The 11781-nt window shown below is 37.2% G+C and overlaps 1 long non-coding RNA gene across 4 annotated transcripts in view; it reads right to left on the bottom strand.

Annotated features, from left to right (window-relative positions):
- Nucleotides 1-403: 403 nt before the first annotated feature.
- Nucleotides 404-11781, bottom strand: part of LOC106014739 (uncharacterized) — a 254942-nt gene continuing 243564 nt past the window's right edge. For all 4 annotated transcript variants that reach the window (XR_005264916.2, XR_002398865.4, XR_005264914.2 and 1 more), the window contains 4 exons: nucleotides 11587-11673; nucleotides 6650-6827; nucleotides 2029-2223; nucleotides 404-1600 (listed from right to left, as the gene is read on the bottom strand). This is a non-coding gene — a long non-coding RNA (uncharacterized lncRNA). The remainder of the gene's footprint in view (nucleotides 1601-2028; nucleotides 2224-6649; nucleotides 6828-11586; nucleotides 11674-11781) is intronic.

Raw genomic sequence — 11781 nt, 5'->3', positions numbered from 1 at the left:
TGGATATGAGGGAAAACATAGCGATGGAACATAAGGGTAACGCTGAAGTTGTTAATGTGTCTTTTGGCCTAAATCTTAGTAAAGCCAATTGTTCCCAAGGCAGACAGCCCCCTGAGTTAGATGACAGTGACAGTGAATGAGATAAAGCTTTTATAATTCTGTGGGAAACTGTAGATGACATGTGAATGATAAGGATCTGAAATAACATGATATACATTTAGAGGACAAAAAGAAACCAAAGATTGTGACAAACCACTGGTGATTAAAATGTCTTTTTTGCTTTATTTGGTGGAACTGCTGGTGCTTAGGGAGAGTAAAGCTGCCTAAATACTCCCCTTCTACTTGAGAAGCTGGTGTGACAGAAATCAACTTCAGGAAATTTTGACACACGGCTTAGCTCTTCTTAATTTAATTTTATTTATTTCATTTCATTTCACTGCATTTTTTATGTGCACATACATGCATACCCTCTGGCTCATACACATATTCCTCCAACCTTGCCAGTCTTGGTTTTATATACATATATAAACATGTATATGTTTATATGAATGAAAAAACTCGTGTATGTTTTCATTCAAATGCCATGGATTCTTCTTCCTAAAGATAATCACTGCTGAACATTGCATTTTGCCTTGCTTGCCCAGGTCACATAGCTCATCTTGCATCTCTAATACAAAATCACCTGCGAAATTATATTTTAACTTTTGCAACAGATGTGCAGTCAGTGTTATGAACACACCTTGGATTTTTCTCATTTTTATTTAGTTATTATCTAAAGCAAAATCTCAGCTTTCTGGTAATATATATTTATATTATACAATATATATAATAATATATATCATGTATATTATTATATATATAATAAATATATAATATATATTTATATTATACAATAAGAATCATGCAAAGAATGAAGCTTTGAAGGTTTTGTTCAGAAACTGATTCTTATGCTGTACTTCCAACATTAACTTTGCATCTCTTTAAGGATGATATTAGTTATATGACACAGGAATATATTTTTTTTCTTTTACCTGGAGGAAAATAAAATCTTTTTTATTGGAACTCGGGAATTTTCATGATGGCATTTGAAGCTATAGAGGAATTTTCAGGATCTTGATCTAAGTGCAGTATTAACATTACATAAATGTCTGTTTTTAGAATTATGTTGCTTATGGCAAATCATTTATTTTATCATTAAGAATGATAACCTGGTAAAGGATGGTGTCAGTCTACTGATGAATATGAGAGGTGGTCAGATATGAAAATTTACCACGGTCAAAAAATAGGAAATAAAGACAGATTTAAATAAAGAACACACCTTTAAACAGTGAGATTAATTACTATTATTATATATTATTAAAGGAAGCGGTAGGCTCTCTTTCTCTGGGTGTCATCAAAATTGTTGTTTTCCTGAAAGATCAGCTGCTGCAAAGCATGTGTTCCTGGGCCTCAATGGGATATGCTGGCCAAAATCTTGCACTAAGTTGAAGTTCAAGTCAGATCCTTGGTTCCCAGTAGCAAGTTATGTCTCCCTTAACAAGAGCTTACATCGTTGTGGCTGGTGGAGACCTTTTCCAGTGCTCTTGTGCATAACATCATGCTGCAAAAGGACAGGAGATGGGAAAGTTGCGTGCTCATGGGTGCTGTCTTTGTGATCTGTCTCCATCATAGAGTAAAAGTACAAAAAGAGCATCGGCCATGCTGTAAAACCCAGAATTAGAGCTTCAGAGAGGCAAGAAAGAGCAGGAAAGGTTGTAGGGGAGGGTAAATTATACTATGTTCTTTGTCCTCCCTTCCAGCCCTAAGCCAATGGCACCAGATACCTGAGAGAGAATGAAGATGCAGATCTGAGGAACAAGGTCTAAGGAACAAGATCTGAGGACAAGAGAGCTGTCAAGAAGGTGACAGAAACCATAAGGGCTGGGGGGATGGTGGTCTGAGGCAGATCAGAGAGGAAGGGGAGGCTGGGAGGAGGACTCAGCTGTAGTGAAGGGAGACAGGACAGACATCATGAGTCCTAAGACTAACCCAGTCTGGGAACCTCTGTGCTGACTTTGCTTCATCAGACAGACCCCCATCAGCATGTAGCTTCATCACGTAAAAATATAAGGAATACTTGCAGGCTGCCTGGGACTCTGTTTTGCTATGTGTGGTGGATTAGCTTCAGACTGCAGCCTGACTCCTACCAATATGCTTTTTCACTCCCCCTCCTCAAGAGGACACCTGGAAAACGAGATGAAAAAGCTCATGAGTTGAGTGTCATGTTTTAAAATCTATATAATCTTGTCCTGTTTTATTTTTGTCCTTCTTAACTCCTCTATTCTCTTAAATACAATTCCTTCAAGAAACCCTGGACCAAAAGCTAAAAGTCTGCTCTTTTTCCTTCTTTCTTTGGTGTTTGGGATAATTATCAAGGGTAAGACCACAGAATTGCAGATGGACAGACACGAGATCCATGGTTTGATCTCACTGGACATGAACTCAAAACCTGTATTAGCAAGGTGCCATCGTTTGCTTTATCATAACTAGCCTCCCTAAGTTTTACTCCCAAAGAGGCCTAGGCTATTCGTATGGTATCTGAATGCCATTCTGTCTGCCTCGGTTAAACTTGACTAAATTTAAGAGAAATTTACATTAGTACAAGCAAGATCTGAGTCATTCGTGCAGAATTCAACACTTGCTCTTGTTGAACTTCATATGATTGGTGATTGCCCAGCTCTCTAATTTAACCAGATCTTTCTGCAAGGCCTCACCACCCTCAATGGAGTCAACAGCTCCACCTAATTTGGTATCATCTGCAAACTTGCTTCAAAAAACTTCAAGTCCTTCATCTAAATCTTTCATGAAGACATTGAAGAGGACTGGCCCTAAAATGGAGCCCTGGGGAACCCCACTAGTGACAGGTTGCCACCCTGATGCAACCCCACGTACACAAACACTCTGGGCCCGACCCATAAACCAATTGTTCACTCATCTTATCATGCTTTTAACCAACTATATTCTGGTCATTTTGTCTGGATAGATACTGTGAGAGAGGCTGTAACAAAAGCTTTATTGAAATCCAAAAATATTACTTTGACTGGCTTCCTTTGGCCAATTAGCTGTGTGATCTTGTCATAGAAGGAAATTAAGTTTGTTAGACATGAATGCATATACACACTCAGGGTTTTGTTTTAGTACATATATTTCAATATTTCCTTGTCTTGCTTCTTATTTTCAAGGGTTGGCATACAAAGGTTGTCATGCTGCTTCTTAATAAATTTGACATCTGGTCAATTTTCAGAACTAAATGACATGCAGCTTTAATCTTTCTTTTTTCATCCTAGATAAACTAATACAGAAGCTTTTCTATCATATACAGAAAAGGCTCTTCCATATCAAGCTCACCACTCTGTAAACTGCAATACAACCAGAACCCATCACAATATGAAGTCTCACCCTGTATTGGGTTTATGTGGTAAGAATTTAGTAGGAGGGGGGCTGCGGGAGTGGCATCTGTGAGAAGAATCCAGAAGCTGCCCCATGTCAGATTTAAGAGCAGACTTAAGAAAGGAAAAAACAAACAAACAAACAAACAATAAACTGCTGTGCAGCAGCAGCTGGAAGAGAGGGAGAGAGATGTGACAAGTTCTGCAGACCCCAAGGTCAGTGCAGAAGGAGGGCAGGAGGTGCTCCAGGCATGGAGCAGAAGTTCTCCTTTTTTGCCCATGACAATAATTGTTGAGTGATCTCCCTGTCCTTATCTCAACCTTTGAGTCTTTTTCATCATATTCTTCCCACCACCACCACCCTTGTTCTTTGAGGAAGGGTGTGAGAGAACTGTTGTGGTGGAGTTCAGCTGCCCAGCAGAATAAAACCACCACATACCCATGTTGGAAAAAATGCTTTTGTTCTCAAGAAAGTTAGGAATACACCTAAGCAAAACAAAACAAAACAAAACAAACAAAAACAAAACAAAAGATTTGATGGTTCTTACATGAATTTTGAATAAAAAGTTAAAACTATATGCCAGGATTGCCTGCTGAAGTGTGAGAGCTTGGTCTTCTTTTTAACATACCTATGCGGACATTTATAGGTTAGGGCAAAAATCATCCTCTCATTGCCTAGTAGTCACAGATGCAAACAGAACAAACACCCCTTTTAAAATTGCATTTCTTATTAGCAATCCTGCCAGCCTGAACCTTACAATAAAACTTAGTTCACTAGTAACATCATAATCACTCAGTTCCAGCTATGTGTTCACATTTCCCTACTAACACCATATTTTTCAAGAAACAGTGAACAGCAGATTTATTTATCATCCTAAGAGGTTCCAAAAGGAAAGTTAAGGACATATTTTAATGTGATTTTCATTAGTATTTCTGTATAAGGAGCAATTCAGGACCCTCCAAAGTGCTACCACTAAAACCAATTAGTATCCTTGTGACATGAGCTGCCATTCACAATGAGAAAACATCTGTGATCTATTCTTGCATAATTAGTATGTATTTGTAATGCTGTAGATACTTTTCTTTCTGTGCAATTTTTATGCTAATACAGAAGGCAGAGAGAACAAACTCCTCACTGTTCACTTTCTCCACAAAACTGAATCCTTTCCTCCAGTTCAGATGAGAAGGGGGACAGCAGTAAGGGAGGGAAAATGGCTGGTTCTCCTTCAGCATGAGAATAATGTGCCCCCAGGGCATAGTGGAGCCCTGACCTTCTAACCCAGGGCCACATGGTTGCTTGACAATCAGGGCAGTTCAGAGACATCAGGCATCGTGACAACACATTTATGAATAAAACAGTTTGTTGCACTTTTTAAATAATATTCTTAAAGGGAAGGGGAACCTTTTTGTTTCTTGTGCTTGATCTATTTCTGAGATGGAAACTTAGCCTATTAGAAGAATATGCAAATCCCAGTTTTCTTTTTTAAATGTTAATTACAGTCAGTGCAACTCACACCATTTATTTGCACTGTGTGACATTATGTTAAAGTCTTTTTCAGTTAATTTATTGTTTGCTACTGATCTTTAGTGCCCTTCAGACACTCTTGAAAATAATTATTTGGGGCTCTATTACAATATTTTAATGAATAACCCCCCTGAAGTGCTAGCTGATGTCCACCAGCAATATTTAAAAGAGGAACAGGCTTGGGGCTTTGGGTCTTGTTATTTTTAACATTGCTGGAAGTATCTGGAACAAAGCTATTGGTGAACAAGCTTTTTAAAGCTCTCTAATCTTGGAAGTTAAAAGAAAATTTCATACGTTACTTCATACATAGGCACTGCTTTGAAAGGCTCTTGCCTGATTGCTAGATTGAATTATGGAAAACTAGAGCAGCAGAATCACACAAAAGTGTTAGTTCATTTGTCTGCCCATGCAGCACATTTTTGAAATCCTAAATACCTTAGGTTCCATGTCTATTGTTGTAAAACAGAGATTTGTATATATTTTACAGAGTAAAACATACTTCTCCTGATTTCCTTTCAACAATGGAAACTCTAACACCACCAAATTCCTCAACAGAGTTGCATTAATTTGGATTATGCTGGAGCCTGAGGTAAGAGCAGACTGATTATTCCTGTTTGAACACCTATCAGGGTGGAGATGGGGTAAAAGATAGCCTTATTTTGTATTCAATTAGTCAATTTTCAAACCATTCTCACGCCATGCTCTGAATGACAGAAGATCATAGAGTTAATTATTACCAGCATATATTACATTACAAAATTTCTACTTCCCCGCACATTAGCTGTACTCATTCAGCCACCTCCACCCTCCCCTCCACTCATCTCCCCTCCCTTCCTTTCTTTTACCCTCCTCTCCCATGTTAGTTTGTGCCTGTAACACGGTCAGCTTGAAAATAATGTTAAATAACAGATATAGATACAATTAAATTTCAAACTGAGAAGTTTCCTGTGAATCTGAATGTTTCTGAATTGTATTCTATAAATAATAACATAATAATATAAAATAATAATATTTTAAATATGGACATGAACACTTTTCACCATGACAGGATCAAATAAAATAAACGTATTCAAGAGAACATGATTTATTTGCTCATTTTCCGGAAAGCAAATAAAAGCTTATTTTATATACCTAAAATGTTTTTGAATCATTATGTTTACTAATAAAGCCAATACTTTCCTTGTTAATCTACTGTTTACATAAAACTTACATACATATGTACTTAGCAAGGACAAATTCAGTAATGTTGTTTTATTTCTTTCACAAGAAACTCTGGAAGAAATTGGCATATTCTTAGGAGACAATATCAACAGTAGAGTGCCAAACATCGTCAGATTGTGACTAATTCTCACTCCATTTTACATCTTAAATATTTTTGCCTTGTATTTGTTTTGTGCTGTCTGAAGTTAGGTTTTTGAGTGGGCGCTTCAGAGCAAATATAAGCCTGTATGCTTCACTGCAGTTCAAGAGCACTCTTCTCTTCACAAATCCCCTCCTACTGCTTCCTTTCTATCTACTCAGTGCCTCAGCCTGTCATGAACTAGACTCTGTAAGTCATTTAGCACCCTTCTTCAAGAAGGCTCAGGCTCTGCCACCTTATACATATGAAAGAGCAACAAGATGCCTCCTCCAGATGCACTCTACCAGCAGTCTCATGAGCTAATTTACCAATAGAGAATCTCAGAAAATGACTTACATTCTTCCTTTGTCCTCCTTTTTTATTTCCTTTCCCGTGTTTTCTCCTCTTTTCTCTTCCTGCTCTTTTACACCCAATTATGAGTTTGATGGGGTAATGCTCATGAGTCCTTTTGTGTACAAAGCTATAAAATACACTCCCCAGGCTTGACAGGTCATTCAGCTCAAGAACAACATCTCTGCAAGAGTGGCAGAAAACCATACATTACAACAACTCCATTGCAGTGACAGGAAATCGATGAAAACAAGATAATATCAATAAAATGCATATGAAGGTTATGATGTTCACTATTTCTGAGCTGCATCATTGGTAAGATGTCAGTGACAAAACAGTAGGAATTGACAAAGCTGTGACACAGATTTTTTAAAATTGGGATCACCAGGTGTTTGTCAATAACAAACAAACAAACAAAAAACATCAGAAGAAGAAACACAAAACAAAACAAAACAATAAAAAACCAACAGGCATGCTTCCTGGCCACTTGGGAGCTGTTGGTTAAGGAGTCAAGTAGTATAAGATTAGGGCTGTTTAATGTTAACACAGCAAACTTCCCAAAAGACTTGTAAAAGAAGTGCTCATTAGGGGCAGAACTGACAGTGAAGGTATTTCCTGCAGCTGAGCTTCCAGGACAAAGTGCTTTTATATAAAAATATGGGTTACAGGGAAGGAAAGAGTGTGTTAAAAATATATGACCGTGTTTTCTACATTGAAAAGGGGATACTTAAGGGGATACTTAATAAAAAACCCTGCAGCATCAAATTTAATCCATCTCTGATGTGCAGCATCACCCCACATTGTACATTGTAAGATTTTAAGATGCAAACTTATTTTCTTTCCAAAAGGTTTCTTGATTCACTGTAAACAAGCTAATTTGCTTAGATATTGAAAGATATTAAAAGATACAAAATTTGTATCTAACGAGAGCCAGCTTTGGAATTTTTTAGTAGTGAATGAAAGTGTAATTAGCATGTTATAATTAAAAATATTATATAGTAATGTATGTATTTGACATCTCTGGCTGTGCTTCATGATAATGTCTCCACTGTTTTGGCACAGATGACTTTTGACTACATTTCAACAAAATTTGGTTTGAAAGTACTCTATCTAACAGTCTCCCTGTTTGTGTCATGAGACTCACTCAGCTTCTAAGAAGCGTAGAGATATTCTTACTATCTCTGCTATGTAGAAGCGTAGAGATATTCTTACTATCTCTGCTATGTAGCCATCCTTGGGCTGTGCCACATGAGCAGAATAAAATAAGATTTAGCAAACTGGCCTACCTTCCTTTCTTCACAATCATTATTTTATCCTTACACATACAACTATATAATTATGCAAAACCCTTCAGAAAGTAGCTGAGAACTAAAACATAACTGAGAAAGAAGCTGCCTGAGTCAGGGCTGCGGTGGGGCTGGGTGGGCAACAGACAAACCACCATAGTTGAGAAAAATAACCAAAGGGAGTCAAACACTGGTCTTACTCTTTGTCTTTTGCAGGAACCAAGACAGACGGGACTGAATGATCTGCCACTCCAAAAAGTAGCGAAGAGCTTTCTTCCACAGGAAGTCATCTAAACTCCTATTTCCTTGAGTGTGCTCTCAGTACAGTATTACCCATAATTAATCGTAAAGTTGTGCAGGCTCAAAACAATATTCCAAGATCACTCCTGTGATGCCAGCAAAGTCTTTATTTGCTGAGCTTAAATAGTTAATGGTCCTTTGACAGAAACACAGCTACCACCAGATCTGAAACTCTAGAGCTCCAGAAAGATCCAGTATTTCAGGGATGCACAGTCCCAACTAGCAGTGCAAGATTAAAACCTGGATTTAGGCAGACAAACAGACATCTCTTTTACAGGGAAAAAAAAAAAAAAACACAAAAAAAAACAAAACAAAAAAAAAAACAAAAAAAAACTATCTAGTAGATTGGACATTATTTTTAACACATTCTTTTTTTTTTTCTAGTGGTAAATTCACTATGCCATATTAGTAAGACACGCTGGTTGGCTAAAAGTAAAGGAAACTTGAAAGAGCCAGAGAAACAGCAACTGACAGAAGTATACTCAAAAATTTTTCTTTCAAAGGAACTTCATAACATATGGAGCCCAGCTGTTTTTTACTGTCTAATCAGGCTTTCTGATATAATGAAAGTTCACCCAGAATGACAATTTTTCATTCATGTGATGCTTCTTGCAAGAAAATGGAAAAAGCAAATAATGGTAAAAGAGGATCAGCTTAATCCATTTCAGCTTAACTGTGCAGGTGAACTTGGGAGGAAATGATATTGAACCAAAATCTATGAAAATTTTTCCCTCTTCATAAAACCTCTTTTAAATAGCAAATATTTGTTGAAGATTGCCCTGTATTATTGATGCTGCTAATTAGCTAATGAAATACTCTGGTTGTGCTGCTACCTCTGGCATTTCTATCTGTTTACAGTATAAATAACCATACCACTGTCCCGACTCATAATGTGATTACATATCATATGTCCTATACAGCACATTAAGCAGCACTTACTCCTACAAATATCAGAAAATACCTGCCCAATACTGGCCAGACTGGTTGTCCTGGTAGCAATGGTTTTGCACAGCATGCCAAAATTTGTCGTGTATATGAGCATCACCTCACTGACAGCTACAGAGTCATGGCAATGGAATGTAGCTACAGCTACATTCATGGCAATTAGAATGGTGTTATTGATGGTAATCAAGGATTGACAGCACCTCCTGCTCAGCCCATGTTATTTGATATAAAAAGAAGCTCAATTAGATTAGTTCAGAGTCCGGGTTTGCATTAAGTTGTGGAAGTGGTTATTAATTGGATATTCTCATTTAAGTAGGTAAAAAAAAGGCATTTGGGTAGTTGTTTTCACTTTTAATGAGAGCACATTTTATTCGTAAGGTCAGAAGTGTGACATGTTCTATCTCGTGTTACAAAAATAATGATGTTTTGGGTCATCTGAGATATACAGAGATGAGGGGAAAAAAAGGAAAAGCAAGACAGAGAGACAGCTATAGGCCTGCTCTTGACTTATAAGAATCTTTTTCTGTGTAGCCATCACTAAAATTCCAGGCTGCTAAATACCTTGAAAAATAAAACCACATGCTAGAATTATTTATTGTTTTAGAATGGGAAACAAATATATTTTGTAGATCAGGCATTTAAAATAACTGTTTTGATATTCAGGCAGTACCAAACAATGAGACAGCTTGTCAGTGCTTCCCTTATAAAACACCCATTTCTTTAAAAAAAAATAAATCCCATTTATTGTCAGTTAAAATGAAAAACATTTAAATCAGCTTGTCTATTTTTGAAATGATCAGCAAAAATCAAAACAAAACAAAATGTTTTAACTGTTTCCAGGTTCTATTTATACTTTCTTCATACTTCTTTCAGACAAGCACTTTGCTTTCCAGAGGAAAATTCAGGAAAGCCCATATGAAACTTTATGTTGTTTTAAGCCCAGTTCTGCTAATTAATCTATTTTGCTGGTTCACAGGCTGGACAATGAAGATTCATTAATTTTAAGAGTTAGGAAGCCATCAGCAGTGTCATTTCCCATTGCTTTCTGGATAGCACATTGAAGATATTTGCCTAATGTCCTCTTTCTCCTTCCTATTCAAAACACTCAGATTGTGGTTGTATTTGCACACCCAGAGGCAAAGGAATCTGCAGAGAACTGTCTGATTGTACCCCAAAGTGAGCAGATAACCTAAGTAGTAGGTTAGTTTATAGTTAATTTACTGCAGAACAGACTCCAAAAGAAATTATCCGCACCTCTCTCTATAAAATCAATGTGACTATTTGCAGAGTAAGGGTATGGGCAGACAAGCAAGTTTCTGTTGGGTGAATTGCTCTGTCAGCTAAAATACATGAAGAAGGGATCAGCATGAGGTTGCTGATGCAGTCCAACCTAGTTTACTCTGAGCAAATTGGTTGAGTGCCCATCCTATATCAAAATGTTTTCTGCAGTGACTCACACATTTATTTTGAAATAGAATATCTGCTCTTTAATTCATTGATACCAGCGTTCAGAGAAGCATTGTCGAAGTCAGTAGGGTTACATGAGCATGAGAAGGGAATCAGGTCAGCAGTATTTCAACTAAAGCAACAGCTAAGACTAAATCCCACACAAAAGCCTGCTCAAGAAAATATTTATAGAAGCTAGCAGATCTGCCGCCTATCAAGTGGCTCCCTCCATAAAAGCACCAGTTGAACCACCTGTTCTACAGTAGGTCAAATCTGTCTTTAAAGGCCAGGTCTGACAGGCTGGCTGCTAACGCCAAGCCAAGAAATGGAAGTCTGCAGGGCTTTCTCTACTTCTTGTAGACTGATGACCTTTCCAAAACCTAATTACAAAAAACAATGTATTGATGTTTGGGGATTGCTCACTATAATCGTAAGCTGCACATTTGTAAAAACTTTGTACAGTAACTATTTTACTTGCCATATAGGCTATATATTTTGGTAAGATCTGTGTGGTATGAGGTAAAGCATGGCAATATGAAATAGTGGCATCCTTTGAAAGACTAGCATAGTTGCTGGGAAACAAAAGGAAAGGAGAAAAAAAAATGAAGTTATATTAAGTTTTATCACTGTCTTACAATGAAATGTTTGATAAAGAAAAGAGCTAAACTCAGGTTTCTAGTGTGCTTTTATAATGACATCACTCTTATAGCTTCCATCAGTTCATGTTTGCTCATAGAAAACTGTGAATTATAGTTTCCATCTTAGAAAAGAGTAAGAGTTAAAACAACAACAACAACAAAAAAAGACAATAAAAATCACAGAGGACTAGAAAAACAAACAAACAAAACACCACAACAACAAAATAACAATAAATCACCTTCCAACATTCCAAACAAACAAGAGACTTAATATCACCTGTTCTTGCATCAACCAATAACTGAACTTGACAGTATGAACCTTAGATACCTAGGATACGAGTCCAGTCACTTAGCAGTTTTTATCTTCCATCCTTTTGGGAGTGCCAGTGCTGTCCTCAGCCACACCAGGCCAACCCTGTAACGAGAAATGGAGTTTATGCTTCTCTTCCAGTTTCCTTTCCACCAAATCATTGTGATGGCTATTAAGTCAAGTTATAACATCTGGTGATCACATGATTTCCTT

Source organism: Anas platyrhynchos, chromosome 3, assembly GCF_047663525.1.
Source record: "Anas platyrhynchos isolate ZD024472 breed Pekin duck chromosome 3, IASCAAS_PekinDuck_T2T, whole genome shotgun sequence".
NCBI classification, from domain to species: Eukaryota; Metazoa; Chordata; class Aves; order Anseriformes; family Anatidae; genus Anas; species Anas platyrhynchos.
Note: the sequence above shows the minus strand (reverse complement) of the source record. Positions and strands in the feature narration are given on the sequence as shown.